Below are 27,863 nucleotides of genomic sequence, written 5' to 3' on the forward strand. Positions count from 1 at the left end.
TTATTGTTGAATTAACTGACAATTTTTCCCAGAATGATTTGAATTTAATGCTTATACTGATTGAATTAATGAATCCCTTGGCACAGCCAGAATATAGCCAAAGAATAAACTCAGAAGAAATTATTATTCTTTAATCGAAGTGTTTTTCAAAATAGCAGGTCATAGCTTCAAAGGTTCCCACCACTTTCATTTTCTCAAAAGGTTAACAGTCAATGGGATGCTGACTAACCAGAAAAACTGTAGGCTTTAACTTATATCTTATATTGTGAGGGGTTCATCATATTGTCCTGGGCACCCTGGCAAAGACAGGGGAGTCAAATATTTGTCTTTCGCCTAATGCTAGGCTCAACAGTCCTAAAGTTCTTGAATTCCCTAGCAGGGTTAGTTAGAGAGTGTCTATCATAGATTGTTAATTCTCTAAGAAAACATTTTAAAGTGGCTTCTAATTGGCCTCATGCAAGGGTATAAGATTAGTGAGAAGAAGTCTACTTAGACAGAAAGGGGTTAAATTAGACCTGGAAACTTCCTGTAGCAATTTATGTAAAATTCTACATAAAATTCTTCTAAATGGAGTATGGAGTTTAAACCTAACAGTATTTTAGATACACAGAGCTTACCTCTGTGCACCCACACTCACGAAAGTTTTACTAATTATTTTAAATACACACAGAATAACAGCAACATTTTTTCAAGACTCTATTTAATAAATGTAATAACATGATGACCATGAAACTTTAGGCTTTGTATGACATCATGCATGCATATGTGTGTGCGAAGTCTCTTCAGTTGTGTCCAAATCTGTGTGACCCTATGGACTACAGCCTGCCAGGCTCCTCTGTCCAAGGGATTCTCCAGGCAAGAATACTGGACTGGGTGGCCATGCCATCCTCCAGGAGATCTCCGACTCAGGGATCAAACCCGCGATTCTTATGTCTCCTGCATTGGCAGGCATGTTCTTTACCTCTAGCAGCACTCGGGAAGCCCCCATTACATCATAGTTCTAAACAAAGGAGCATTCATTCATTATATTGTTTAACAAAGATTTATATTTTAGCTTTATGCCAAGCACTAAAAATAGAAATATCCAAAAGATATTCTTGTTCCCCTTATGAATATTGGTCAAGTAGGGCAGCATACAAAAAATATGAATAGAATATGGAGTAGATTAAAAAAAAGCTTGGAGGGATAGCACAGGGAACTCTTCTCAAACTCTGTAATGACTTATGTGGGAAAATAATCGAAAAAAGAGTGGATATGTGTGTATGTATAACTGATTCATCTTGCTGTACAACAGAAACTAACACAGTATTTTATTTTCTTTTTTGTCTTGTTTTGAACTTTTTATTTCGTATTGGGAATAGCCAATTAACAATGTTGGTGACAATTTCAGGTGAGCAGTGAAGGGACTCAACCATACATATACACATATCCATTCTCCCCCCAGAACACTGTCCCACCCAGGCTGCCTCATCATATTGAGCAGAGTTCCCTGTACTATACAGTAGGTCCTTGTTGGCTATCCATTTTAAATACAGCACTGTGTACCTGTCCATCCCCAACTCCCTAACTATCCCTTCCCCTCAGCAACCATAAGTTCATTCTCTAGGTCAGTGAATCTCTTTCTGTTTTACAAGTTCATTTGTATCATTTGACTTTAGAGTCTGCATATGAAGGATGTCATATATTTCTCCTTCTCTGCCTTACTTCACTCAGAATGACTCTCTGAGTCCTTCCATGGTGCTGTCAATGGCATTACATCATTCTTTTTAATAGCTGAGTAATATTCTATTGTATATATGTACCACAGTTTATCTGTTCCTCTGTCAATGAATATTTATGTTGCTTCCATGTCTCGGCTATTGTAAATAGTACTGCAATGTATATCGGGGTGCATATATCCTTTTGGATGTTTTTCTCCAGACATTTCCCCAGGAGTGGGATTCCAGTATCTCTCTATTTTTAGTTTTTTAAGGAATCTTCATCCTGTTCTCCATAGCGGCTCTTCAATTTACATTCCCACCAACAGTGAAGGAAGGTCCCTTTCTCTCCATACCCCCTCTAGCATTTATTGTTCGTGAATTTTTTGATGATAGCCATTCTGGCTGGGGTGAGGTGATATCTCACTGTAGTTTGGATTTGCATTTCTCAAATAATAATTAGCAATGTTAGTCTCCAAAATTTACAAACAGCTCAAGACACTTAACGGCATCAAAACAAACAACCCACTCAAAAAATGGGCAGAAGACCTAAACAGACATTTCTCTGAAGAAAACATACAGATGACCAATAGGCACATGAAAAGATGTTCAACACATTTTAAATTGACTATACTCCAATAAAAATTAAAAAAAAAACAAACCTGTAGGTTCACTAAAGTGGCAGAGCAAAGCATAAATTAAGATGGGCTGATGGCAGAAAAGGAAATATTGAGGAGTCTTTAGCTTAATGGTCCAAGGTGGAGATTATGAAGCCCCAGAAGGTACTAGCAGTGAATCGGGAGCTATCACCTGAAAGTAACAACAATGGTGATAATCACGACAGTAAAAGCTAATACTGAGTGCTGACTCTTTGCCAGGTAACATTCTAAGATCTTTATATATAGCACATTTAGTGTTCAGAATAACCTCAAGATGTTTATTCAATTTTTATTTCCATTTTACAGATGTGGAAACTAAGGCAATGAGCAGTCAAGTATCTTCCCCAAGCTCACACCAATAGTAAGTAGAAGCCCTGTCAAGCTGAAATTCAAATTCAAACGAGGACTCTAGAGTCTTGTCTTCATAACTAAGAATTCCATGGAAAATAAAGAGTAACATGAGTGCTAGATGTTTCTCTTAGATGATTCCATGGATGGTGTGCAAGTATTAAAAGTATAACTTGAGGAGAAAGAGCGTGATGGGAGTGAAGAGATAATTAAGTTTAATTCTTGTTCAATTTGGGGGTCTTGTCAGAGATAAACGGAGTAGACTGCTCTTAGAAACAGGAGTTTTAACCAGAAAGAGGGTTGAAAATGAGATAGATATTTGGAGGGCATTGTACTGACGTCATAAACTCACCCAAGAGTGAGTGGAGTCAGAAAAGATTCCAGAATGAAGTTAGGGATTTAAATCAGTGTTGCGGAGACAAAGGAAGATGACTGTTGGACTGCACCCTGAAGGCCTACGAGCCTTGTAGTCACCCAGCCTGGAGAGCAAAGAAACGACCTAGAAACAGCAACATCCATGGTTTACTGGACAGAGGGTCTTACATGTCTGAAGCAAAGCGTCTTGAAACAACACCCTGCTGTGTAAGCAGGCAGTGGGAAGGACATGGCAGCATCTCTTCTCCAGGGAGAAAGAGGATACCATTTACAAGGGGAATTCACGGCCCCTGGCTCATCAGTTACCAGGGAAACCAGTGGCTGGGGTAAACACAAAGGTACTTACTGATTAACCCCTATAATTAAGATGAGTGGAGAGTCAAGTAAGTGACTGGTCAAGCAGGGCTGTAAAGAGAGCAAGATAGCCATCTTGAGTGGCCTGACCATATGATGAGCTGGCAAAGAATTCTAAATCGAAATGGTCAGAGAAGAGTTTTCAAATGAGGAGGCAGTGAAGATGCTGAGGGATTCAAGGGAGTGTGAATATCATGCATAGATCAAGTAAAATGAGGAATGAAAGGTGATGCTTCTTCTTCTTGCATCTCCTGCATTGGCAGGTGGATTTTTTTTTTACCACTGCATCACCTGCCTGTCAGTGAAGGAGATGCAAGAGATTTGGGTTCAATCCCTGGATCAGGAAGATCCACTGGAGAAGGAAATGACAACCCACTCCAGTATTCTTGCCTGGAGAATTCCATGGACAGAGGAGCCTGGTGGGCTACAGTCCTTGGTGTCCCAGAGTTGGACATGACTGAGCTGCTGAGCAGCACAGGGCAGCAAGAGCAATTTCAGGACAAAATTAAGATTTTAGTTAGCTAAATAGTAATCCTAAGTATCTGAATAAGTAACTAAATGCTTGAAATAGCACAGACGACAGACTAATTACTTTACATGGTGATAAAGAGGTTAAAAAATGAACACAATATCTTTTCAGTGCTCTACTTTGAGCACACAATCCTGATCATGGGTTTCTATGCTCATCTTTGCTACCTCTATCAGTACTTTGTACCTGTCCTGAATCAAAATATGTTATGTAACCAAGTACCTATGCCAAATTATAGAAAGCAGTTAAACAATCACATGTGAAGAACTGATTCACTGGAAAAGACCCTGATCCTGGGAAAGATGGAAGGCAGGAGGAGAAGAGGACGACAGAGGGTGAGATGGTTGGATGGCTTCACCAACTCAATGGACATGAGTTTGAGCAAGCTCCAGGAATTGGTGATGGACAGGGAAGCCTGGTGTGCTGCAGTCCATGGGGTCGCAAAGAGTCATACGTGACTGAGCGACTGAACTGAGCCGAAACAATCAGAAGCAGTGATGCTATGAAAAACAAAACAAAACAAATAAACAAAAATGTTAAATTCATGAACGGAATTGCAAGGGTAAAGTTAAGCAAGTCAGGTAATCATTTAAAGCCATCACATTTATTCAAACCAGATTATTTATCTCTCCATAGGCTCTCAACCTTAAGAAATCACTGAATGTTAGAAACTGAAGAGATAGGGAAATCAGGGCCTTTGGAACTAAAATAATCTGCCAAAAGTCACAGAGCTTTTCCTGGCAGAATATAAATTGGAACACATCGCCTGAGTTGTGTTGGTGACACTATACCAAGTCCTTACAGACTTTGTAGTCTAAATCATTTGAACTTGTACCTGAAAACTCCATATACCTCAGTAAGTCTGCTACGTTAAATATTTATACATAGACTGATACAGAAATTGAAACATTTGATCATGCTTATGACTAAATATATTACTGAATATGCTACAACTCTTTATTATTATTCATGTACCTAGTAGGTAAAATCAACTTGAGGCAGGAAGCAAATGGGCCCACCAGGGTAAAGCAATTGGAGGTTAATTCTCTTCTGACCAAAACTCCAAGATTAATGGAATCTAGAAAGAGGGTACTAATCAATTTATTTGCAGGGCAGCAATAAACAGACATAGAGAACAGATCTATGGACAAGGGGGAAGGGGAGGAGGGAGAGGGTGAGATGTATGGAGAAAACATGGAAACCTGCAATACCATATGTAAAATAGATAGCCCATGAGAATTTGCTATAGGGCTCAGGCAACTCAAACAGGGGCTCTGTGACAATCTAGAAGGGTCGGATGGGGAGGGAGATGGGAGGCAGGTTCAGAGGGAGGGCACATGGGTATACCTATGGCTGATTCTTGTTGATGTTTGACAGAAAACAACAATTCTGTAAAGCAATTACCATTCAATTAAAAATAAAGAAAGTGGCACACACACACACACACACACACACACAAAATAGCAGGGAGGAGGCTGGACCCTGCACAGACCACATATTTCTTGTTCCCAAAGTCAGGAGACATCCTCGACCATACATGTGCAGAAAATGCTCCTTGGAGGCCAAAGGGGCGTCATGTCAAGGGATGTTCTACCCAGACACCTTTTCACTAGGATCTCTCTTGGCTAAGAGATATGTGTGCACACATGGGAGGATCCTGAAGTGAAGTGAAGGGAAAGTTGTTCAGTCGTGTCTGAGTCTTTGTGACCCCATGGACTATATAGAATGGGGTCTATTCTAGACCCCATAGAATTGGACTATATAGTCCATGGAATTCTCCAGGCAAGAATACTAGAGTGGGTAGCCTTTCCCTTCTCCAGGGGATCTTCCCAACCCAGGAATCGAACCGGGATCTCCTGCATTGGAGGTGCATTCTTTACCAGCTGAGCTATCAGGGAAGCCCTGGGAGGATCCTGAGATACACCAGATGACTGTGAACCAGGTAAATCAGAATGATTGGCCAAAGGAAACCCAGAAGAAATACCCTATAAAAGTGATTCAAACTACTACTATGAGGGTGTGACTTAGCAACTCAGGGACTCTCCCTCTGAGTCTATCCACAACTACTGTACTCTTTTTCCTCCTAATAAATACTTCACTTGCTTCACTACTTTCTGTCTTTGTGGAATTTCTTTCTGCAAAGCCAAAGGGCTGGGGCCCTTGTCACTAGCCACTGATCGAGTGGCCAGGATCTGGTTCTTTCACCACCACGACCCAGCCCAATCTCTGGTTGGGAACCAAGCCCTGCTCCAAGCTGTTGCAGGCCAAGGCCACCTGAGTTCAATCTGTTAATTAATGATTATTCTCAAAGAAGATGTCTATTTCCAAGGAGTGTTCAAAAAGATAAATCCTCATGACTGATTACCATTAGTTTCTTCACATTTTGGCACAGTGTTTATCCTCTATAAATAGCTGAGGAAAACCTGCAAAAGAAGAATGCTCTCAAGGACTGGAAATTTTCCTCCTTAGCAGTGTAAATATGTCTATGGGTAGGCCTTATATTCCTTCATAATGTATCATCCAAGAGTGCTTCTGAATTCTCTAAAAAAAAAGAAAGTGTACCTCAAATTTAGGGAAACTAGGTTATTTGACCAAACATTTGCTTCCAAAGAAAGGAATGAGGAGAAAGAATCCAACACTTAAAACCTTTATGTTTTTTAATACATATACACCATGGAATATTACTCAGCCGTCAAAAAGAATTCATTTGAACCAGTCCTAATGAGATGGATGAAACTGGAGCCCCTTATACAGAGTGAAGTAAGCCAGAAAGATAAAGAACATTACAGCATACTAGCACATATATATGGAATTTAGAAAGATGGTAACGATAACCCTATATGCAAAACAGAAAAAGAGACACAGAAATACAGAACAGACTTTTGAACTCTGTGGGAGAAGGTGAGGGTGGGATGTTTCAAAAGAATAGCATGTATACTATCTATGGTGAAACAGATCACCAGCCCAGGTGGGATGCATGAGACAAGTGCTCGGGCCTGGTACACTAGGAAGACCCAGAGGAATCGGGTGGAGAGGGAGGTGGGAGGGGGGATCGGGATGGGGAATAAGTGTAAATCTATGGCTGATTCATATCAATGTATGACAAAACCCACTGAAATGTTGTGAAGTAATTAGCCTCCAACTAATAAAAAAATTAAAAAAAAAAGTGATATCACTTTTTATATATAATGTAGTCTATAACTGTATATGACTATGCTAGTTAATCCAAAGAAGCCAGTGTTTTTGTTCTGTGTACTTGTCTGTATTTCAATTAAAATCTTCATTTTTAAAACTGGAATAAGCAGAAACCACTGTAACTGCTATTGTGAAAGTGAAAGTCACTCAGCTGGACTCCTCGTGAGCCCATGGACTGCAGCCTGCCAGGCTCCTCTGTCCATGGAATTCTCCAGGCCAGAATACTTTCAGGGTAGCCATTCTCTTCTCCAGAGGATCTTCCCAACCCAGGGATCAAACCCAGGTCACCCACATTGCAGGCAGATTCTTTATCATCTGAACCACCAGGGAAGCCCAAGAATATTGGAGTGGGTAGCCTATCCCTTCACCAGGGGATCTTCCTGACCCAGGAATTGACCCAGGGTCTCTTGCATTTCAAGTGGATTCTTTACCAGCTGAACAACCAGGAAAGTCCATAATTGCTACTGTACAGAAGTAAAATTTGCCATCCCAAAATGTGTCCCTTTGGCATGATGATTAATTCAGGCTGATTATTTTTAAGAAGCAGAAGACTCGGGAAGTCTTTTTATCATCCCCTTCACTGCCTAAAAGAATTTAAACAAAGGGCTGGAATAGAGTTATCACTGAGATACCTATTAGAAATATGCGCCATGTATGGTGGGGGGCAATGGTGATCAGAGTCCACTCTGTGTCCCACAGTCTCTGCATGGCCCAGCAAATATTTGTTTACTAGACATTTGCTTTCCCATCACCGTGTGAATTACTTTCCTCTCCTCTGAAGTCCCAAACCACTACCTGTCCACCCCCCCACCCCACCCCCACCGCCAATTCCTCATTGGTCTTCAGATGAAAATGATATTTAAGGTGAGTATTTCAGCTGTTTTGGTGAGTTACTCAGTTTTCCTAGGTCTGTCCCATGTGTATATGTTATTAAACTGTGCTCAATTTTCTCCTATTAATCTGCCCCATGTCAATTTAATTCTTAGACCAATCAGAAGAACCTAGAAGGGCAGAGGAAAATTTCTTCCTCCCTAACGTTGTGACTGAAGTTTGTATTTAAGACTCCTTAATACAAGTCATGAAGTAAAACTTTTTATTCCTAAAATGCAAGCGAAATTTTTAAGATAAAAAAAAAATTATGGATAAACATTTTAGTGGTTTTATCACTGAAACAAAGGTATTTTATTTAGGTAAAGAAAATGAATCTTTTTTGCTAAGAATATAGTCACTATTGCTCATTAAAATCTCTTAGATTGACAACAAGCTCAGAACAAGGAGACACAAATCACTTTAGAGGACTAGGGCTAGCAGTTAGTAAAATTAATGGTCAGGAATGACTTGGGAGGATCTGAAAAATAAGAAAGTCTGCATTAAGATCAATTATAAAAATGGCCAAGTAAGTAAAACTTACAAAGGCCAGGGGTCGGGCTTATCACAAAGAAGAATCTATATTGGAATTTGGGAGTTAGAATTTCTCAGCAAACTCGTAATTTCAAAATGTCAAATTGGAAACTTTTGCTCCAAAATAAGCTCTCCTGGGGAAAGTATTATGAGTTATAATGCCTAAAAAAAGAAGCTATTACTTTCAGGTATGTCCATATAGTAAGCACTCAATAATGTTTGTTGAATAAGTAATAAAGTGTCTCCTTGGCATCAATTGTTGCCCTAGAAATGTTTTGCGTTGCATTTTAGAAATTCTAATTTTTTTCCTGAGGTATTTGTGTTCCTGATGTGCTCAATTAAAAAAGGCTGAGGACAGAAAGTTACTAGAGAAACGCAGCTCTACTTCACTTAGTTATCTTACCCAATGCAGTTTAGGGGAGATATCCCAGGAAGTCTCTTCAGCCACATATTTTCATTACTTCACCTTTCAAGATAAAAGGAATGAGGAGAAATTAACCAAGAGAAATGAAAAATATCACTGTATACAATCTATACATGTATGACATGGGTAAAGACCAACCAAGGCCAATCATAACTAGAGAACTTGATGCCAATCTAGCAAGAATGTTCCCTAGAATAAAGTCCTACACTTTTCCAGGTATTTCTCTGGTGTTCTCAGAGTCCCTTTTTTCTTCCCTCACAGTCTTTACTTCTCTTCTCCAACCCTGACTTCCTGGCTTCCAATAATCTAAGATTTCATACTACCTATCCACTCACCCCGTCTCCACCTCCAAGTATAACCAGTATTTTCCACCGAGAACTTCTATTTAGTAAGTATAGCCTTTTTAATAGAAGAGGTTTACTAACTGAATACATTGTGAATATATCTCCATATGAAACAAACCATATAAAGTGAATTATCAGCTAAAAATTCTTCTCTGAGGTAATTTGAAACCAAAGTCAGATTTGGCTGAAGTACAGAAGATCTAGTTTTCTTTAACCTGAAAATATGTAGTAGTTGAATTCCACAGAAGGATTTGGCAATGCAGTAATCTGTTTCTAACCAGGGCCTAATTTCTTGCTATTACCAGTGGTTTCTGGTCAAAGTATTACAGTCAGCACATTGTAGAAGACATCTGGGAGAGGAGCTTGCTGAGTGCCAAACTGGAATTGGAATTTCATTCCTGGTAGCCTATCTGCACGTATCTCTAAAGGCATCCTAGTTCTGACACTGTGCTAAACACAAACAAAGGAGAAATCAGAGTAGAAAAGCAATCTGTATCCATGGTTTGCTCTCAAACTGGCTTTCTCCACTTGAGCGAAGAAACCAACATACAGAACAAATGCTGCGCAGAGAAGGGAGGGAAACTTAAGACATTGTACAGTGCAGCAAACTCAAAAATGTAACATTCACAAACCATTTTTAAAGCCTATAATTTGTGCTAGAATGATTCAGAGTGACGGGCCTTTCATACAGCTGAGCCTGGATATTATACCAGAATTCAGCCTTTCCTTTTACTTTCTCAAGGCCTCCAAAAGCTAATTGGCTGCACTGGGGCTCCACGTATCTGTTCACTGACTTCTTTTTTTAAAGCACCTACGGCTCAGAAGCCTATTAGGAGCCAGCATGGCACAAAGACAAGGATGCCAAGATGAATAAGCCATGGCTCCTGACCCCTAGACTGCTTGTATTCAAATCTGGGTACAAATATTTGCTAATGATTTGAATTTAAGCAAATTATTCAATCACTTTAAGCCTCAGTTTTCAGATTTTTAAAACACAAAGAAAAAAATGTATCTACTTTTTAGGAGCTGTTGAATGATGGTATGAGGTGAGACGCAGATCCAGGGTTTGGCACGGCATCTGCCCCATAGTGAGTACTTAGTATGTACCTTACTGTCAGGGTCAATTCTATACCTGATATACAGTACATAGTCCTTTATCCCGGAAAATACTATTGCATAAAAGGGGCAGCACTACAGACTTTTTAAATTATTATTTTAACTTATGCCTCTTCAAATGTAGAAAGCAAAATGTATACAGACTATCTGTTATGTCTAAATTCTTTTTTCTTTAAACAGCCCATTCTGGTAAAGCTTTCCTAGTGATAATATTCCGTTCATTACTGAATCGGTTGTAGAGCAAATCTAAATCTGTAGGTTATAATTTTGAAAATCACAGCTCAAGTAAAATTGCTTTTTATTGATTTTTTAAAAAGAAACAGCATCATATAATTTTAATTTTCTGCAATAGCCTTAGTAACCTAGAGTTTAACAATGCCACATGACATCTTTTAAAACTTAAAATAAAGATCTATTGATTTGTTCACTTGCTCTTTTACTATAAGAAAACAAAGACTCTAACTGCGAGTAAATTTCAGCTGAAGACTCTGAAAATAAGATTTTGGTTAAAACATGTAGATATTATCAGTTTTTTTCTATATTTTCTAATATAGGTTGTTGATTAAGTTGTCACACCATCAATTTGCCATATTTAAAAATAACTTGTATTTATGACAGAACATTAAATATTTTGGAGGGATAAAACTTAGAGTTATAAGTGTTAAAGGATATTTGAAAAAAGTTATGAAATGATATGAAATATTGGCCTCTAAGTGGAAGAGTAGAATCTTTGATTCTAGTATCTTTACTTCATTACACTCATTTCTTTTTTTTTTAACTTCTACAGGAAACATAGCCCAGTATGAGATTATACAATGGGGCCCAAAACATATTACTTGGTTTGGAAACCTTTGTTTGCTCCCTTGAACTGAGTACCAGGAAGCACATTTAAACAGGTGTTAAATGAAAATGACCTCCTTTAACACACTCATCAATCATTTTAGCATCCAATCCCATTCATGGTTGGTACATGTTTTATTAAACTTTTTATTTAACAATATTTATAAAATACTTCATTAAATTGTGTTTTATTTTATAGTAAATGTTATTCCCTTGTGAGTATAATTATTGTGAGCCAAAATTATTAAAGAATTAAATCAGATTTCTATGTAAATCTTAAGATCATTCAACTTATAATTTAATACTAAAAACAGAATATAAAAGATATGCATGACCTATGTATATAAAACACATAAACAAATTATACAACACAAAAGCAAAGAGCATAATAATCACCCGACACTGAACACAGCATTAGATAACCCTGTTTATAAATCTGTAGCACTCAAAGTCTGCAGATAGTTAGCAATTTGAGGGATTCTGTAGAGAGGGACAAGATGGCACTGATTCTATGGGGCCAGAGAAACATAAGTCTGCCCTTATTCACAATTTGCCTAAAAAATTGGGGCCTGGACAACCATCCCATTTCCTTATATCTTTTATACAAGATCATGGGTGTTTTTAGAAATGAATCTGATCATAAGTATCTAGAAAATTCATGAAATTTTAAAAAACCTTCCTTTCCAATTTCATCAGAGAATAAACACTCGAAAGAAGATTTGCAGTTTTCATTTTAAGCATCCTGTTAGCAGAAAGAACAACTAAAGTCAGCTCCACCCTGAATATTTGTATGGACATTCTTCAGGGACTGACCAAAATCAACATGATGTTCCTGGATTGCTGGACTTGTTTTGTGACCCATCAATTGGTCTTGCATCTGAGTCGGCCGCTAATCTAGATAGTGACTCATTCTCAGAAAAGAATTAAGTTTTAAATTTTGACATAACCTTTATTTTGAATTGGGAAATACTTTTAAAAGTGTGATGTAATTAGATTTCTTTGCAACATTACTTTTGTTAGGCAAAACATATTTTTAGCACATTAGACAAATATTATTGGGTTGACAGCAACAATCACAACATATACAAAGAATATCCATTTCCTGTAGGTAACAAGCAATCATCAGAAGAAGCCATACTGTGTTTACCATGGGACTCAAACAGTTTTCATCCTCAAACCATCATTTATGTTTTCCCAGGTTAATTTTGTACTGATGAAATTTCGTTCATTGTTTATGCTCACTTCATAACAGTGTCCTTGTAACATTTGCATTATTCCAGGCATGCAATGCCTGTAACATATTTAAATGAAAGGTCTAAATCACAATTTTTTTTTCTAAGTTTTTAGATGCTTCTTTAATTTTTCACTATCTTGATTCTTTTGTCTCTGGTCTATCTCAGTCTATGTTGACATATATCCAAAGCAACACGTCAAAAAGTTTTTCTTTGTGTAATTAAAAAATATGGATAGTGGTTTACAAGCCTACTTAAAAATTTAGTTGAGCAAAATCTTACCTGACTTAATTTTCAAATGAACGTATCTAGTGAACATCTCTTTGGGAATTCAAATGATCTGTTTCCAACATTTGTAATATTTGAAACATTATGGTGAAAATAATTATATCCCTATCAAATATAAACACAATCCTAAAGTTTCAACTAGTTTTCAAAACTAAAGTTTCACAATACTAAATTTCATAATACTGAAATTCAACACAATACTAAGTTTCAAAATAAGGTTTAGTTTTTATATAACTCATAGTGATATCAAGTAAAATAGCCTCTATGGATTTGAGTACTTCTTCAGAGAAGGCAAACTCACTGTGAAGACAGAATAACATGATTTTTTTCTAATTAAAGCAACCTGAAAAAGTTATACAAACTATACTTGTTAGTATGACTAATGCATATGGCTATATATATAGAGAGAAATCAGTTTCTTGTTCTCTGCACAGTTTTGGTTTGCATAATATATCAGTTAAGGTGCTTCCAGCTCTAACTGCTACAAAATTAGCAGAGGGCTAAAGCTTTGTTCAGTGGAGGAAGGTATGGCAACCCACTCCAGTATTCTTGCCTGGAGAATCCCATGAACAGAGGAGCCTGGTGGGCTACAGTCCATGGGCTCACACAGAGTCAGACAGGATTGAAGTGACTGAGCACACACAAAGTCTTGCTATTGAAAATGAAACCCTGGACCAGCATCATCAGTCTCACCAGGGAGCATGTAGACTTACTGAATTATAATCTTAAATTTAACAATATTCCCAAGTGATTCAGATGCATATTATAACTTGAGAATCACTGACCTGATCAATGAGATAGTTCACTATTTCACAGAACTGGAAGGTAGGTTGCAGCTTCCCAGGCAACATCTCTCTAATTTTCTTAACTTCTCACTCATGTTCCCAAGAAGGCTGCCACAGCGCTGGACATCGTGCCTTCACATGACCTTGTTCAAAGACAGGAAGGGTGGTTTCTCTTTTTGTGTCTCTTTTTGACAGGGAGGAATATCTTTCACAAAATCCCCGAAGGCAAACCTCTCGGGTGTAATTGGCCCCTGCCTAGTGATTCCATTAGCAAGAGGGATGGAACTGTCTAGACTGGCTAAGATGTACCAATATTCATTCTGCGGCTAAAGTGGGGCCAACTTTCCTGGGTTCGAGAGCACACTAGATTAAGGCTCTTCCACTGAGAAAGGGGTGGACAAAGTGGGATGACAGATGGACAGACATCCACAGTGACAGCCAAAACTATTTTGCTTTTTCTGGTTCTTTATCCAACAAAGACAAGCCGTGAGATTTGCAAATGATACCACAGGAATCCATTTCTGTGATAATGACTGTAATTTGAATGTCAAATAAAAGTCTTTTTTTAAGACTTATAAGGATGCTTGTCTCTTTGTATGATCTTTTTATAAACACAGCATACTACACAGTGTGACCATACAGAAGTATTTTTTTTTTTTGCGCTGTCATGCCTGTTATGCACTGTTATTTGTACATTGAGCAAATAAGAGTAAATATTCTCCCAAATTTAATTTGTAGATAGTATACAAAGCAGAAGATAGCAGGATGTTTATGTTGAGTAAGCTCCATTCTCATAATGTTTTAAATCTCCTAAAACAAACAGTTTGACATAGCTCACTTTTGAAAGCATTTTGTGCTACAATGAAATGAGTTTACAGAATTAATTAATTTAGCCCACAAACACTGAAAACTCACCATGTCCGGGCATTCTAATTGTACGTTTATAGAGATTAATGAAATAGCCAAGATCAGGGACCTTGTAATTGCATGAAAAGACAGAATAAATAAACAATCAACAATTAGAAAACAACCACTCAGAGAAAAGGAAAAGTAATATAAATTAAAATAACAGAGTGTTGAGGTAAGGAATAGACTTAATTAGATAAAGAAAAGTTTAGAGAAAGTCTTTATAAAATGACATTTAAGTTAAAATTTAGAAGGTGGAGTCTGCAGACTATGCCACCTGTTTTAATGTACCCTGAGTCAAGCAACTTTTTTTACATTAAAATTTTTTTAGAAAAAAAGAATACTTCATTACACAGGAAAATTATATAAAATTCAAACATTAGAATCCATAAATGAAGTTTTAGTGCAACATAACAATGCTCTTTCATTTGAAGCTTTTGCTCTACAATGGCTGAATAGTTGCAATAGAGACTCTAGGATCCGAAAGCCAAGTTATGTTTACCACCTGGTCCTTTATAGAACTTTGCCCATCCTTACCTAGAGATGAGCAGAATTCAGTCATAGGAGGAGGCAGCGAAAAGGCATTTCAGGCTGAGGAAGGGGCACGCACAGAAGTTCTCAAATAAAGCCAACCAAGTATCGGAGCCATAGTGACAAGTTGGGACACAGAAAGAAATGAAACAGGAGAGATGGCCAGGGGCCAGGGTATGTAAATTCCTTATGCCATCCAAGTGTGACTACCATTAAGTGCAAGGGGAACCCTGCGATGGAGTTTAAGTAAGGAATTATTCGATTGCTTATATTTTAAAAAGATCGTCCTGGCTTCTATGTGGAAACTTTATTAGAAGAAAGCCACAGAAGACAGAACTCCAGATGGAAAGTGACTTAGTGGTAAAGGCCAGGGAAGAAGTGATCATGGCTTGGTCAATGAACGGCTGGTTACAAATCTTTGGAGAATTTCAGAAGTTAAGCATAAGCATTTAGACACTTCCTGGAGCATTTGTTATTCCTGTGACACATAAGCATTTGAACAGGAGATTGGTCTCCTGGTATAGGGTGGAGGCCAACTCAGTTTCTGTGGAAATTATGTGATAAGTTGCATGTGTTGGGAACTGCAGGCCAGGTATAGGTATAGGACCATGTTATACAACATGTGATATGTTAGGGTGGTTACTCAAGTGGAGCCAAAAAGTGGAGGAAAAAAATGGAGAAACTATAAGCAGTTATCTACTTATGTACTATGCTCTGGACTTCATAAAACTATGACAGGTTACATTTGAGAGTAAGCATTTCATTCATCATCAAGAAAGAAAAAAAACAGAGGGTGAGGGAGAAAGAGAAAGGATGGAAGGAAGGAGGAAAGAAAGAAGGAAGGAAAGAAGGTGTAAGGAAGGAAGGAATAAAAAATATAAAGATATCTTCTTTGGAACTCTGTCATGACATGACTTCTTGTACTTTGATTTTAGTTATGCATCAAACAGCTTTAGATGGTCTCTTCTGTTCAGAGAAATAAATTTAATTATTTTACCTTAACTCATGAGAAAAAAAAACAGTGAAGTTTCATAAATCATTTGCAAAGTTCTATGTATATTGCATTTTTTGGTTTATTTTCCCATTGTGTACTTATGAGAATTTCAGAGTGAATATGCACATATTTGGCACACAGAATGCTGAAATTCTTATACATTATTGTTGGAAAAACGCTGGTTAAAAACTATTTGAAATGATCATACTCATTCTTGCAATCGGGTCACTCATAGCAACTTCTCTGTCAGTAAAACCTTGTCACAATAGAATATCTCAGGGCCAACTGCTGAAGATTCTCTTTAAGGAATGTATTTAAAAATGGAATTGATAATAATAGCACATTCACCACATCGTATAGATGTGTGCTTTTATTGTTAGTATGCTGAGCACAGTGTCCAAGTTAATGGGCAATTCATTTGAAGTTTAGAACTTTCATCAGAAAGTAAAGGAGGTTAATTGATTTATACTAACACAGATAAAGCGACTTTTGTGGAGTCATGAATTGGTTAAAGCAAATTTGTCTAAGCATGCTTCTAACCAGGAAAGATATTAAACACTGAATGTCAGAGTAAGGTTCTGAATGTGAATTGAGAAGAATGCTCCATATTTCAATATCATATAGGGTACATAGTAAATATAGAAAAAAGAGCACTGGATTAAAATTCAGGAATCTAGAATTCCCCTCTATAATTTCTTAATCATGAGACTTTGAGAAGTTTCTTTTAAATTCATTGTACCTCAGTTTTTTCAACAGGAAGATGGGGTAATTTTATTTAGTCTGTTTGGATTGCAATGATCTAATGTAGCTAAATGAGATAAAGATTGAAAACATACCTTGAAAATTATTTCCACACTATTATAAAAAATGAACTCACTAAAACAAGCTCCTAGAGTCAATATAGTTACTAATCTACTGCAAGAAAAAAAGGAAAGCTATTCTGGGCACAAAGGTCATTGAAATCTTTCCATGGGTGTCTGGGGAGGAGCAGGGGTATATAAATCATCTCCTACCTACAACGTCACTGTTTCTTCTCATGCTGACTTCGGAATTGGAAAGGTTGCCCCATCTCCAGGTTAAGCTCAACTCTTAGACATAAGACAGATGAAGCAGGTTATCAGCAACCAGGGAGGCCAGCTTATAACTTTTCAGGTTACAACAGGATCGTTCCAGAATTCCACTCTAAATCTGGACACATGTATTTTGCATAACTTCTATTTTTTATATAGCTTCTATTTTCAAGTATATATATGGAGTGGGGAAGTGAGGATTTAAAAAGTACCATTTTGTATTGTGTTGTAGCTCTCTGTACCCCACTGGGAGCAAAAGACAGAACAGATGCTGAAACCAAACCTGTGTAAAAATCAGGACTCTGGGCCAGAAGCTAAAACACTCTTACAAATAGGAATCACAAATCTTTTCTGAGGTAACCTGGGTTATAAAGAAAACAGAAACCCTCCTTCTTAAAAAACCATAAGAAATAAAATGCTATCTTTCCAGTTGAGGTTACAGATGTTTGTGACCTTGGAGCTGGCAGCAATGGAAAAATCATGTCAAGCTTCAATATGTTACTCATGTGGTAGTTTTTCCGAAGGAATAAATGCACATGTGATTCTGATGACCTCATGTGAGATATCAAGGTGTTACCTTAGAGTGGAAGACCAGCAACTGTTTACTGGAAACCTTTCACAGGCAGAATGCTAAAGATATTGCCCACACTATATAAATTACAGAGGGCTTTCCAAACTTATAGCCGCCTGCTTTTAACTAAAGCTAAAGCCAACCTTGGCTGTGGAACTTTTGCTGCTTTGACCTGCGATAGCAACAAAAACAAGGCATGGATATTGACTTTCCGAGAAAGAGAGCAGGAAGTATTTTCCAGTGAGATTATCCTCAAGGGATATTAAATAGTAAAGAAGCAACATATATATTTATGTTGCATCTGTAAATAAAAAGTTCCTCTGGGACAAATCAAGTAGGCAATCAAGTATTTGAAAAACAGAAAGCAGACACATGTAGTAGAGTCACTACACACAATGAAAATTAGAGTAGAATAACAATAAACTGAAATAGGCTTGTCTACCCTAGATGCAAACAGTAGCAAAAGTCTGGAAGCATTTATCCTTCCTTTGATTAATTTTTACCTCTCAGGATGTTTTAAAAGGATGCTTCTAAAGCCATTTCTTGAGACAAAAGATAGAATCCTGAAGCTCATATTCCAGCTTCAGAAAAATTAGCTTTTTCCAAAAGTCTAAGCATTTAAAAATTTTAAATAGTTTTGAATGATAATACAAATATTTAATATATATTCAAAATATATATCTTTGGAATATAACAGAAATATTTGATATATACTTTTAAATATAATGGGGCTTCCCTGATGGCTTAGAGGTAAAGAATCTGCCTACAATGCAGGAGACCCGGGTTCAAAGCTTGGGTCAGGAAGATCCCCCGGAGAAGGGAGTGGCTACTCACTCCAGTATTCTTGCCTGGAGAATTCCATGGACAGAGGAGCCTGGCAGGTTCCAAAGAGTCGGACATGACTGAGTGACTAACACTTCCACTTTTAAATATAATATATATCCAGAATATGCTATATCAATATAAATATATATACACTCACATGGATTTTGGCCAAAAAATAAAAAAGCTGTCATGCACACTTGTATAAGCAGTTGATAATCGACACAGTTATTCCAGGTGACCCAAGTAGCTGTCCATGGACATCTCATATGTTTGAATTTTTTCCAGCCAGGTCCTTGTGCTGGTAATGCTCAGTGTAATAGTCAAGATATAGCTCCCTTGACTACAGTTATAATAAAAGCAATAAGAAAAAGAATATTCAACCAGACATGTATTATTTCAAATAATATAGCTCTGTTACTTTTTTTAAAAAGTCAGTTGAATCATCTTAATGCCTCTGAACAATGACGACTAGCTTAATTCCAAGAGAGATTTTTCAAGGGATAATTTCAAGAGACTAGCTTTTAACATTTATACTATGTTGATACACTTCATTCACATTTTTACCTGCTGTTAAGTCAGTATATGGGAAAAACTATAAAACACACACCCTCTCACTTTATTTAAAATAGCGTTTGCTTTAAATTATGAAGGAATAATGTATTTGTTTATATGTTGCACTACAATTATTTGCATTGTTTTGTTACCAGTTTTAACCAGTGGAAAGAAATCCTGGGCAGCATAACTCAAAGACTCTATTTTTATTATGAGTTCTCCCATTTTAGCCTGGTGGTCTCTAGTCACTTGATGTTGCCCAGCTTTCATTTTTTCTCCTTGTACCTATGATTTTGAACTTATATTCCCTCCTCTCTTTTAGGAACTTGTGCAGTTATGCACTTTCTTACTTTAGTCTTTAGAATCTTTATTTCTATTGGTTTTTTCCCAGGTTCTCTCCTAAATATGCTTATATGTCTCCTTTGCTGAAAACATACAAACCAACATACATATTCACAAGCAAAAACTAACAAAACTTTTTCTTGATCGTATCTCCTCATAACTTACCATCTTATCTCTCTCTAACAACCTCAAATTCTTTCCTCAAACATGTCTTCAAACACCAAAAACATGTTGACACTACATGGAATGCTTAGCATGTTCTTATCCAATGACCTAGAATTCTATCCCCAGATTAAATACTCCAGAGAAACTTTCACACTTGGGCAACAGGTGACATATAAGAATTTTTGGTAAATTTTGTTGGTAAAGCAAAATTCTGGAAACAAGACAAATGTCTAATAGATGAATAAAGAAATTCTGATATCTTTTACATTGGACAGCTATACAATAATAACAATTAATTGACCTCAGCTGCAAGAATAAGCCTGGATGTCTCTCAAAACATGTTGAATGAAATAAAAGAAAATCATTAAATAATATATGTAATAAGGTTGCATTTATATAAAATTCAGAAACTAACAAAAGTTAACAATGTACAAATTAAAGCTCGTGTGTCTCCTCAGACAACACATTTCCGTGTGCTAGACAAGAGTCTACTTTCAGACCTGAGAAAGGGTCCCACTTCCTGCAACAGTGCTAGTGGTAAAGAACCCATCTGCCAGTGCAGGACACATAAGAGACACCAGTTCAACCCCCGGGTCAAGAAGATCCCGTCGGAGGACGGCATGGCAACCCACTACACTATTCTTGCCTGGAGAATCCCAAGGACAGAGAAGCCTGGCAGGCTTCCATGGGGTTGCAAAGATTTGGACACGACTGAAGTGACTTAGCATGCACGCACCCATACTTATGTTGGGCTTCCCCGGTGGCTCAGATGGTAAAGAATCTGCCTGCAATGCAGGAGACCCAGGTTTGATCCCTGGATGGAAAAGAAACCCTGGAGAAGGAAATGGCTACCCACTCCAGTATTCTTGCCTGGAGAACTCAATGAATTGAGGAGTCTGGTTAGCTACAGTCCATGGGGCTGGAAAAAGTCGGACACAACTGAACGACTCACACTTTCACTTTTTCATACATATATTAATAATAGAAAGCAAGACAAGTAAATAACATGCACAAAATTCATAACAGTAATTACATACATAACATATATTGAATATGTTGTATGTGTGTATGTGTGTGTGTGTGTGTGTGTGTATTGATGAAAGGGGAAAAGATACACAGTAATAGAAGCACAGACTGCTTCAAAATGATTGGTAATATTCTATTTCCAATAAGGAGGTGAGGTGGTTAAGTGTATGAAAGTTATATTGAATTTTTGTGGGTATGATCTATTTCACAATTTAAAAACTCTGGTCTGACTTGTTTCTATCCCTTTATATATATCTCAGCCATTTCTTTCCATTTTCTTATGCCCCCCACCAAGATTTGATGGGTAATTCCAACTCATATTCTGAGTCTCATCTTAGTTGTTTCTTCTGAGGGAGGTCTTCCTTGATCTAAAGCAGGTCAGTTCCTGTATTATGTTAGCCCATATCTTTTTTTTTTTAAGATTGTGAATTTTATTTTTTTATTATTTTAATTTATTTATTTTAATTGGAGGCTAATTACTTTACAATATTGTAGTGGTTTTTGCCACACATTGACATGAATCCGCCACGGATGTACATGTGTTCCCCATCCTGAACCCCCCTCCCACCTCGCTCCCCATCCCACCCCTCAGGGTCATCCCAGAGCCCCGGCCCTGAGCACCTGTCCCATGCATCGAACCTGGATTGGCGATCTGTTCTACATATGATCATATATATGTTTCAATGCTATTTTCTCAAATCATCCCACCCTTGGCTTCTCCCAGAGTCCAAAAGACTGTTCAATACATCTGTGTCCTTAGCCTTTCTTAACACTCAACTTAAATACCTGTTTACTCCTCCAGGCTCTATACTCCATTAAGGAACACAGTACTTAACACGAAACCTGACCCAAAATGAATGATCAATAAATATTTCTTGAGTTGAATTATTCTCTTTTGGAGTAAACTTCTTATAGGAGCAGTTTCTAATCATCATGAAAGTTTTTCAGGTCAAATTTATTCTTAATTACTCTTGAATATGACTTCTGTCTTCATACATCTGCTGTATCTGCTTTCAGAGAGGTCACCAGTGACTTCATAATAGCCTTTAGTTAGTGTAAGTCCTTAACCAATTTGACCTCTCTGGGATATTTGATACTCCTAAAGAGAGCATTTGGTAATTTGCTTAACCTTTGCTAAATGTTCTGTATGTGTCAGAAAATGGGAAAATGCTTCCTTTAGATTCCATGACAGCGCTTTCACCTAGGTCCTCTACTTCAATTTTCTCCCCTTCTCCTTGAGCTCTGCTTGCTCTCTTGCTTTCAAGAATTTTTCCCAGCACTTGGCTCTACCTATTCTATATTATTCTCACTGATGATTCTCTCTTAGTTCAGCTAATCATCAGTTCTCGTGTGTGCAGTGTGTTTAGTCGCTCAGTCATGTCCGACCCTCTGCGACCCATGGACGGTGGCCCGCCAGGCTCCATTGTCCATGGGGATCCTCCAGGCAAGAATACTGGAGTGGGTTGCCATGCCCTCCTCCAGGGGATCTTCCCAACTCAGAGATTGAACCCAGGTCTCCCGCATTGCAGGCAGATTATTTACCATCTGAGCCACCAGGGAAATCCAATCATCAGTTCTTAAACTATTACAATACCCTCCCTGCGGCCCACCACCTTTAGTTACTCCCACACCAAGGCATCTTTCATACTTACCTGTCTTTAAAAAATCCACTGTAGGACTTCCCTGGTGGTCTAGTGGTTAAGAATCTTCCTACCAATGTAGGGGACATGGCTTTGCTCTCTGATCCAGGGGGAGGTGTCCACATGCTGCAGGGCAACTAAACCCGGTGCTGCAACCAGGGAAGCCTGTGCACCCAGAGCGCATGCTCCACAAGAGAAGCCACGGCGATGAGAAGCATATGCGCCACAACAAAGAGTAGGCCCTGGGTAGAAATGGGGACCCAGCACAGCCAAAATAAATAAATAATAAACTAATTTTAAAAATTAAACAAATTAAAAAAAAAATCCACTCTTGTTTCCTGCTTCAAATGTTGTAATTTCCTCTTACTAGTCACAAAATGCAGCTTAAATTCATGCTCAAATCATAAGGCCTTTCACAATATCTGACAGATGTCTCTGCAGCATCATCTTCAGGTGTTCCCCATTGTAGCCAATGCTCCATCTGCCCCCAAATTATGTGAATTTTTTTTAACACATCCTATACTTATTCACATGAGGGGCTCTACTCATGTTACACTTTTTGCTAAAAGTTCCTTTTGCTCTGCTTCTTTATTAAGAAAATTCCAACCTCAATGGTCCTAAATTGGAGGAGCCAGGGGAAAGTGGTGGGGGTGGGGGGGGGGTGTCGAGGGGAGCCAGGAAACAATTTGAAAATCTAATAAAAAAGGATATCACACACCTTGTCACATAAATACTTGTATGTACAATTTAACATAGAATTTCATGAAATTTGTGCTACCTTATCTATTTTTCTTGAATGCAAATGAGTCGCATGAGTCGAATGTGAAAATATTATGTAAATGTGAGGTATTCGTCCTCCTTCCATTGAAAAGAGAAAAATCTTGCCACGCACTTGATTAGCTATAAATAGATCCCACGTTACATGGTTCCCAAGGAATTTGGAATAAATGTGAAAGTCTGGATTGGTCACGTTTTAAAAATAGATGATATCGCAGCACTGTTTATAATAGCCAGGACATGGAAGCAACCTAGATGCCCATCAGCAGATGAATGGATAAGGAAGCTGTGGTACATATACACCATGGAATATTACTCAGCCATTAAAAAGAATTCATTTGAACCAGTCTTAATGAGATGGATGAAGCTGGAGCCCATTATACAGAGTGAAGTAAGCCAGAAAGATAAAGAACATTACAGCATACTAACACATATATATGGAATTTAGAAAGGTGATAACGATAACCCTATATGCAAAACAGAAAAAGAGACACAGAAATACAGAACAGACTTTTGAACTTTGTGGGAGAATGTGAGGGTGGGATATTTCAAAAGAACAGCATGTATACTATCTATGGTGAAACAGATCACCAGCCCAGGTGGGATGCATGAGACATGTGCTCCGGCCTGGTGCACTGGGAAGACCCAGAGGAATCGGGTGGAGAGGAAGGTGGGAGGGGGGATCGGGATTGGGAATAAAGACCTGCAAGAAAAAAAAAATAAAATAAATAAAAATACTGTTGGATAAAAAAAAAAAAGAAAATGTTAAAAGTTTTGAACATACTCTCTCTGGCTGTTGATTTTTGTTCATGGCCTTAAAGTGCTAAAGGTGAAGTTTGGTCATTTTTGGTTTTTTAAGTCATGGTATGTTTCAGGTACCCTTTTTTAAAGTGAGCAGAGTACTTTGGGACAAGTTCATTCACAATTTCTCAAAAAGAAGTCTTCTTGGAATTTTAGATGAAAAGTTGTTATATTTATAGCTAGGCATCTCTATGGTGTTTTACCTTTGTTCTCAGGAACACGGTGTGATGTATTGAAAAGATTTTCTTTACTAAGGCTCTTCATGCATTTGGTTATTGCTTCTGCTTGGTATTTTGTTTTTTGCTGTTGCTGCTCTTGGGAATGACTCCCAATTATCTTTGTATACATACATTAAAAAAAAAATCAAGTAAAAAAAAATAAATAAATAAATAAAAATAGATGATATAGTCTTTGTCCAGGTCTGTAGTATATTAACCAGTTGGCCATCTCATGAAACGGTACAAACACTTCCTAAAGTCAAATTAGAGGGGCTATTAGAGAGTGCTAGGCGTAGTGAGGATCAGAAGATAGTCACCTGAGGAAAGCAATAATGCATGAGATTTGGAAAGCTAGAGGTGAAGACTGTACAGAGGTGATAAGCCATCATCTCTCTCAACAACTCTAGCCTCTAAGCACAACAATTAACCACTCTACAAACATGTATCATGAATTAACCCAAGTTAGACTTTGTACTAGACACTAAGAGACACAAAATAATTAAAACGGTCTCTAATCTTGAGGGTGAGCATTCTTTCCATCTAGTTTCCTATGAGATACATTAAGTGAATGATTTATTTCTCACCCCTGCACATACATGCTAACATTCATTTAAAGGAGACAGGCTGGTGCTACATACAATTACGAGTTGGAACAACAGTGTCATCAACTCTGGTCACATTGTGCTTGGGCGTGTGTGCTTACTTGCTCAGTCATGGCCTACTCTTTGTGACTCCCATGGACTGTAGCCCACCAGGCTCCTCTGTCCATGGAATTCTCCAGGCAAGAATGCTGGAGTGGGTTTCTATTCCCTTCTCCAGGAGAACTTCCTGACCCAGGAATTGAACCCAGGTCTCCTACATTGCAGGCAGATTCTTTACCATCTGAGCCACCAGGGAAGCCCTTGGTTACTTTAATGAGTTTGAAATACAAGAAGGACACCAAGACAAGATAGCATAAATAAAGATAACACAAGATAGCACAATAAAACCTGCTAGGAAACAACAAATACACTTTTTCCACACAAGCGTGACATGAAATATTCAATCTTACTCACATAGACAAGCTACTAATTATGAGTTTGCTGCATTGTCATGAGGTCTCTAACAGCCAATTAATTAGGCAAAAGGAAACACTGCCTGGTTTCAAGAGAAGGAAACTCTCTGAGTGGCACCAGCAGGCTCTACTTTCCGAGGTATTCCACAGCAACAGTCTATAGACATCCTCACCCCTGAGAAATGCTGAGCGCATTTTGGAAGAAATGTTCTCATCACTGAGCAATTAAACCACGGAATGTTTTACTACATCTGAGAGGAAAAATGTGTTCACTGAAACTGAAGCTGAACATAAATAGTTTTCTAAGCTAGATTTCACATTTTTGATACTTTGCATAACAAAATTAAGCATAAGCACTTTGAAAGTTAGGTTAGAAAAAAAAATAAAAAGGTTATGGAACAGTAGCTATAAATTAGATGTGGCCTTTTTGTTAAGCAGTCTTGAAATGTCCATTTGCTTAATATTAAATGCAACTCCGAATTTCTGAGTCTCTTTTTGTATTTTATTATTTCCTTAATGTTAAAAGCAACACAATCAGCTTTATACAAAAACTCTATAGCATAGTGAATACTCTCAGAACAGGAAAAATATATATATACCTGTGGTTCTTTATCATTATTTTTAGCCACACATACCTCCAGAGAGGAAATATTGTGAGTGAGTATGAGAAAGTGTGTAATCACAAATCCAAAAAAACCTAAATTCTCAGGGTGATTTTCTTTTTCAAAATCACAGGGAATGTCCTTTGGATAGTATTATACCTATACTTTTCTGAAGGAAAACAAATATAATCTAGCTTCAGTTGTGTTACATAGATAAGCATTAAAAAACAAGTGAAAGGAAGAAATAAGTAAAATGGAATTTAATATTGAAAATGACTATGAAGCCTTCGATTTTACAAAATACATGCTGTTCATTTAACTTTTACAGTAGTAAGAATTATGGAATTTTAATCTCAATTTTACCAATGAGGAAAATAGGCAAGCCTTGAAGGAGCTAAGCAAGTGGCTTAAGGTCAAATATTTTACAAGTGTCAGAGTTAGGGTTTTACTATGCAAAGTCCAGTACACTAACCCATTTAACATGGTAACTGAGAATCTCATCAAGATAGGGAAAAATATCTCTTCAAGAATGGGAAAAATATCAGTCCTTAAAAAAAAAAAAAAAAACCTCAAAATGAACAATCCATGAGGACAAATCACCTAATGTAATTTGCAAGAATGAGAAACAGCATGATACCCTGTATGTTTTCCTCCAAGGACACCCCCCAACCCCTCCCAGCCCCGGAGACAGGATACTCTTCTCAATAAATACAAATCACTAAATAAAGAACAGATCTTCTTAACACTTTCCAATAGAATGTAAATTAATGGGGAGGTAAAAAACTAAATTTAGCAAGATTTTGTCATCCCCTTGGGTAACATTAAACCGAAGATAACAACTCTGAATTTGATCATCTAGCAAGTAGTTCTCTTACTGAAGAGACACATGGTCTAAATCAGTACCTCTTAATACACATGCCAAAGGAGACCCAGGAGAGCCTTCCACCAGCCAGCTTATTCCACAGCTGCTGCAGCCATCCCTCCCCAATCCACCGCGGCAGGACCCAAACCCTCTCCCTATTCTCAAGCAGTTAGCACACCTTCAAGTCTAGAACTGGGGAAAGGAATCAGGAGTTCATCCATCGGTGATATTTCTGCACATATTCTGTTTCCTTTAGCCATCTTCAGGCTACCACAAAAAAAAGCAAACCTAGTTACTTAGACATTCGGCCTAAATTACAATACACAATTCATGAGTCATAATTAAGCAAGTTTTCTGATAAGCTCTGAGAGAACAAATTGTAAAAGAAGATGCATAAATTAGACCCTAGGTATGCAGGGAGAATTAAATCTAGTTATCCAGGGTTTTTTTTTTTTCTTTTTTTAATGCACTGTAAACTTACAAACAATAAATTTAGAGGCTAAACCAGTAATTCAGCAGATGCAAAGTTTTTGGAGACACCGAGTAAGTAGAATTCAGTCTTTAGCAGAGTGGTGGCCACGTAGTCGATGTCAGATATTTGTTGAATGACCTGGGAAAACAATTTCAGGATAGCTTGAACAATTATGAGAACAATGCTGATGAATTACTTCAGTTTAATCCATCAGACATTTACTGAGTGCCAGCTAGGTATACATCAATCAACATACCATGCATGAGGAAAATTCAAATAAAAAAACCAGATAAAAATGGCAGATTTTCCTAGGAAATTGCATCCTAATATTTTCATTTCTCTGTTATGGGATGAGTCACCTCTATCAGAAAATATTAGCAGATAGTGAGAAGAAACCTGACATTCTGAGGTTCAGGAAGAGGGAACTAGAGAAATTAAGGTATCTGTTTTTTAAAAAGTATATGTGTATTGTTCATTACATGTTATGTAATATGCTGTAATATATGATAATTTAAAATTATGTAGCATATTTACTCTTTGATAGTTATTTTTGCAAAGTATTTTTGCTGTCAAACAATGGGATTTTAGGCAAAATTATAGCAGAGCAGTTATTTGAAAAAATATATATTTTTAGATAAAAGAGCATGTTAGAAAAATATAAGCCAATGTATAAAAATTATTATTGATTTATTGTGATAATGTTTACAGAGAATGACCATTTTATATTTGATTACAGCTATTATTCTCTGAACCCTCAGTGAAATGCTTTTATATGTGAGATGTGTTAAAACTCTATTAAAGAAGTTAGTCAATTATAGATAATCCATTGGCTAAATGAGGCTTCTATCAACAGACTAAAGTGGTAGCT

General features: G+C 37.5%; 1 long non-coding RNA gene across 1 annotated transcript in view; it reads right to left on the reverse strand.

The window, feature by feature from the left end:
- The window catches only part of LOC122427140, a 32,159-nt gene extending 22,736 nt beyond the window's left edge, over positions 1 to 9,423 (reverse strand). Inside the window, exons 1-2 of the long non-coding RNA XR_006265364.1 lie at positions 9,318 to 9,423; positions 8,962 to 9,024 (exon numbers count right to left, since the gene is read on the reverse strand). This is a non-coding gene — a long non-coding RNA (uncharacterized LOC122427140). The remainder of the gene's footprint in view (positions 1 to 8,961; positions 9,025 to 9,317) is intronic.
- Positions 9,424 to 27,863: the final 18,440 nt, after the last annotated feature.

Source organism: Cervus canadensis, chromosome 25 (assembly GCF_019320065.1).
Source record: "Cervus canadensis isolate Bull #8, Minnesota chromosome 25, ASM1932006v1, whole genome shotgun sequence".
Classification (NCBI taxonomy): Eukaryota; Metazoa; Chordata; class Mammalia; order Artiodactyla; family Cervidae; genus Cervus; species Cervus canadensis.